Source organism: Ursus americanus, chromosome 14 (assembly GCF_024610735.1).
Source record: "Ursus americanus isolate L20-20 chromosome 14, mUrsAme1.1.p, whole genome shotgun sequence".
NCBI lineage: Eukaryota > Metazoa > Chordata > Mammalia > Carnivora > Ursidae > Ursus > Ursus americanus.
Window position 1 is genome coordinate 47,144,268 of NC_142140.1, and position 5,597 is coordinate 47,149,864.

Genomic DNA, 5,597 nt, shown 5'->3' on the forward strand with positions numbered 1-5,597 from the left:
TACTCAGTATGAGATATTTTATTTGAGAAGAAATTACTCTTAACCGATTCATACAGTCCTTTGAATAAGTGAGAATGTCCAACTATTTCACATCAGAGGTTAGGAACGACATTGAGGAAGTAGGAAATGCCAAAGGGAAAATCTCTTGGATATCAGAGTTATTACCAAGTTTTAAAAAAGTGATTTACATAAATTATGCAGAGAGGTAAAAAAATAGAAATTACAGGAAAAAAATAGAGGAGGTATGTTCCACTTCCACAATCTGATCAAAGTATCTCAACATTTGGCTCAGGCATTGGGCCCTGCAATCGTGGGCACATCTTCAGCTACAGGACAATTGGCCCTTTTATAGCTGTCAGCCCAGAGAATCTCATCAGAGCCTCCTTTATGTCTCTGTTCCTCAGGCTGTAGATGAAGGGGTTCAGCATGGGCGTCACCACCGTGTATATCACCGAGGCCACTGCACCTGTGTGGGAGCTCTGGGTAGCAGCAGAGCTAAGGTACACTCCCAGGACTGTGCAATAAAATAAGGAGACAACTGAGAGGTGAGATGAACAGGTGGAAAATGCTTTATGCTTGCCCTGAGCTGATGAGATCTCACATATGGAAGAAACTATCTTAGAGTAAGAGTAAAGGATGCCAATGAAGGGACTGACAGCCAACAACGTGGCTGCAAAATATATCACCATGTTATTGAGAAAGGTGTCAGAACAAGCAAGTTGTAAAATCTGACTGACTTCACAGAAGAAGTGGGGAATTTCCACCTCTGTACAGAAGGACAGCCGCAACACCATGCAAGTGTGTAACAAGGAATGCAAGACACTCAGGATCCAGGATACCAGAGCCAGCAGTCCACAGAGCCAGGGGTTCATGATGACCGTGTAGTGCAGGGGGTGACAGATGGCCACAAAGCGGTCATAATCCATCACAGTCAGAAGGAACATGTCTAATCCTGTAAATAGTATGAAAAAATACATCTGTGTGATGCAGCCTGCAAAGGTTATGACTTTGCTCTTAGTCTGGATGTTCCACAGCATCTTGGGGATGGTGGTGGAAGTGAAACAGATGTCTACAAAGGACAGGTTGGCCAGGAAAAAGTACATGGGGGTGTGGAGGTGGGAGTCTGAGTTGACGGCCAGGATGATGAGCAGGTTTCCAAATGCAGTGATCAGGTACATGGAGAGGAAAAGCCCAAATAGGAGGGGCTGCAGTTCTGGTTCCTCTGAAAATCCCAGAAGCTGGAACTCTGAAATTCCTGTATAGTTTCCTGGGTCCATGTGTTGGGGGTGACTAGCATCACAAGGGAAAATAAGAGACTAATTTTCACACATTGCTTACAATGACATTGCTACTCACTGCTCACTTTGTGGAAAAGCAACAATTTATATTTTCCAGTCAAGAAACTAATTGAAATATTTGTGAATGGATTTGGGCCCCTTGAGAAGATCCCAGTTCCTCTCTGATTAGGCATTTTCATCACAACGTCAGGTGTTCTCTAAATGGTTGCGTATTGTACAGTTTTAGTAAGGAATTATTTCATGCATTTGAGGAATATACAGAATGTAGACCATGTTTTGGAAATTCTATCATAAACCAGAGAGTGCTGAAAAGCAAAAATCCCTGCAATTCAATGATGGTGATAGGGTAGATGCGTATATAAAGATTAAATAATCATGAGAAGGGGCAGATGCTATGAGCAAAACACAAGCAGATTAAGGGAGAGTATGGGTGAGGTATTATGTTGGGTGTTTATTCAAGGTTGGGTAAGAAGGTGACATTTGAACAGAGACCTCATGGAAGAGGGTGTGGAAGACAGGAGGTTTGCTGGTAGAGGGACTGGCTGGTGCAAAGGCCCTGAAATAGAGGAGGCTGTGTATCTCAGCTCTGAGGACTGCTGTCACTCATCAAGGTGCCCCCCTCCCCCGCACTGTGACTTAAACACAACACAGCACACCATGTCCTCCTGGTGTGTGTTACTTCTATGTCCTTCTCACCTCTCCCCCATCTGCTCCAACACACTGTTTAAGATATGAATGCATACACATCATATTATCTTTCCCATAAGGAATGTAGAAATAGTACCCAGAAATTCCTATTTATAGCTTCCCAGGGACAAATCATCTTGGGGCTTCATTTTGGAATGGCCACATTTTGACCTGTGTGCAAAGAAACATAAAAAAATGTGTTCAACACTCGGTGTCTTTTCTGGTTTCATACAAATTTTAGACTGTTCATTCCAGCTCTGTGAAAAATGCTGGTGGTATTTTGATAAATATTGCAATGTGTAGATTGCTTTGGATAGCATAGACATTTTAATAATATTTGTTCTTCCAATCCATAAGCATAGAGTATTTTTCCATTTCTTTGTGCCTTCCTCAGTTTCTTTCATAAGTGTTCTACAATTTTCAGAGTACAGATCTTTTACCTCTTCGGATGGGTTTCTTCCTAGATATCTTATAGTTTTTGGTACAATTGTAAAACGGCTAAGAGACACGTGAAGATATGGTTACATCACTCATCATCAGGGAGATACAAATCAAAACCACAATGAGATACCACCTCACACCAGTCAGAATGGCTAAAATTAACAACATAGGCAACAACAGATGGTGGCCCAGATGCAGAGAAAGGGGAACCCTTGCACACTGTTGGTGGGAATGCAAACTGGTGCAGCCACTCTGGAAAACAATAGGGAGTTCCCCCAAAAATGAAAAAAAGAGCTTCTCTACCATGCAGTAATTGCACTGCATGGTATTTATCCAAAGGATACAAACATAGTGATCGCAAGGGCCACCTGCCCCTCAATGTTTATAGCAGCAAAGTCCACAACAGCCAAACTATGGAAAGATCCCAGATGTCCATTCACAGATGAATGGATAAAGAAGATCTGGTATATTTATACAATGCAATATTACTCAGCCATTAAAGAATGAAATCTTGCCATTTGCAATGATGTGGATGGATCTAGCATGTATTATGCTAAGCAACATAAATCAGAGAAAGACAAATACTATATGATTTCATTCATATGTGGAATTAAATGTTTTTTTTATTATGTTACATGGAATTTAAGGAGCAGAACTGATGAACATAGGGGAAGGGAAGGAAAATAATAAGATAATAGAGAGGGAGGGAAACCATAATAGACTCTTGATTATAGGACACAAAGGGAGGGTTGCTGGAGGGGAGGTGAATGGAAGGATGGGGTAATTGGGTGATAGGCATTAAGGAGGGCACTTGATGGAATGAGCACTGGGTGTTATAAGTAATTGATGAGTCAATAAATTCTACCTTTGAGACTAATAATACACTATATGTTAATTAAATTGAGCTTAAATAAACATTTTTAAAAATAAAAGCAGTTTTTTATGTTCAATAAACAGACAGAGGGAGGGTGAAATGAGATGGACATAAAGAATAAAATCATCTAATAAGCTCAGTTGTCCTGAGAGACTTTGAGGAAGGAAAGCTTCCTTGGTGCTAGTGGTGTCCAGTCCTGGTTATATCCCATTGAACCCAGCAAAAATAATAAAAGAGCAAAATTAAATTTGTCCACAACACAAAGTGGTGACATTTTTATGGTGTGAAACACCGTACAGATTGAACATCACAAAAGAAAAATGAGTAAGGAGAATAAACTGAAATCTCACAAAATTTGGGCATTTTTATTACCAGATAGCAGACAACAGAAGACTTGCTTTTCCTTTGCCTATTCCATATTTATTTGACCAGTTGGTTTTTGTTCGGTCCAATAGAGGATGAGGTGAGCTCATTCATCACTTTTCTTATGTGGCATCTTTTTGTGTTTATTTGTTATTCTTAGTCTTTGGGTTTTAGTCACTTTCTTGACAAGTCTGATGAGCACAACTGCTCATGGTTCTGTTCCTTGTCCAACATACAAAGGCCTCCCTAGACTCTGTGAAATCCTACACACCGTATGGCAATCTATCCTCTTACTCGAATATTCTTCATGTGACTTATCTGAGGACATTATCTCGACTCACATTTATTTTACCACGCTCTTGTCCGTCACTCTGATGTAAGGACAAAAAGAGCCTGGAATTCACCTGTGTTGTTCATTTTTTTTCTTTATGGGTGTGAATGTATATGCACTTACATAGAAACAAATTCAAGTAAATGAGACATTATGAAATACAAAGAATGACAGAGGAGATAAAACCATGTTAAAGAGAGCAGTTTTAGTAACTGTATTCAACAACATTGAAGGGAGTTTTGAGGACTAACTGAAACATGACCTTCAGAAGCAGTAATTCCACAAAATCAGCATGGATGAATAATGAAATTTCCCAAACCTTGAAATAAAAGGGCATAAGATATAAAGTTCTTAGAAATTTCTGGCACATAGTAGGTGCTTTTTTAGTATTTGTTGAATGAATCAGGAATTAGGTCTCATTATATACGACATTTAATACATGACAAAGCTGCATTTGGATGTAGTTAGAAAAGATTGGATTGCTGAATGGAAGTTGGCACAAATGGCTTTCTCTGTGGAAGGAAGTGCAGCTGTTCCTTATCTCACACACCTCACAAAAATCAGGAGTAAACCCTCAGTGTAAGTGTAACCATTCCATTTCAGATGCACATCTAGAAAATACATATAAAATCCACAGGTGGGCAAACCACCATAATTAAGGCAAAAATCTCAGAAGTAAAAAGATTGATATATTTAACTAAATAAAATTTAGAACTATTTAAAAAAATTATTTATTTGTTTGACAGAAAGACAAGCGGGGGAATGGTGGGGATAGGGAGAAGAAGGCTCACACTGAGTGGAGAGCCCAACGTAGGGCTGGATCCCAGGACTCTGGGAACATGACTTGAGTGGAAGGCAGACGCTTAGCCAATTGAGCCATTCAGGTACCCCTAAAATTTAAAACTATTTTATGGCCAACAATGTCTAACTAAAGGTCAATACAGAAACTGTGATTTACAACAATCATTTGAAATGCTGATAAGTAGGCATATAATATGTGGATATATAATAATAACAGGTAAATGAACATGGTGATCAAATATATGACTCCTGTTGGGGCTCACTAATAGCTTAAAAAATCAACAGAAATCTCTTTCACACCCATCACCCTGAGAAAACACTCAACAAGCTGTCATACTGGTTGGGGTTGATATTTTTAATCAAGTAGCAAATGGGTACTCTCTAACTTTGCTGTCAGAATTGTGAAGTGTTACAACATCTTGGAGAGGCTCTGAAGACAGCTACAAATATTAAAAATACAGATGTACTTTGGGGTGCCTGGCTGGCTCAGTCAGTAGAGCATGGGACTCCTGAGCTTGGGGTTGTAAGTTCAAGCCCCATGTTGGGTGAAGAGATTACTTAAAAAATTAAATATTAAAAAAAATATTGATATGCTTTAACTCAGGGTTTCTCAGCCTCTGCACTACGGACATTTGGGGTCAGAGCCTTCTCTGTGGTGGGCTGTGTCCTGCGAACTGTGGGCTGTTTAGACCATCCCTGGCTTCCAAACACCCCTTTACAGTGTGACAGCCCAAAATGTGTTTGAACATTGCTCAACGGCCCCTGGGCTCAATGGCCCCTGGCGCCCTCACCTTTGGTAGAG

The 5,597-nt window shown here is 40.0% G+C and overlaps 1 pseudogene; it reads right to left on the reverse strand.

Annotated features, from left to right (window-relative positions):
- Positions 1-266: 266 nt before the first annotated feature.
- On the reverse strand, positions 267-1,277 carry LOC148108960 (olfactory receptor-like protein OLF4; annotated as a pseudogene).
- Positions 1,278-5,597: the final 4,320 nt, after the last annotated feature.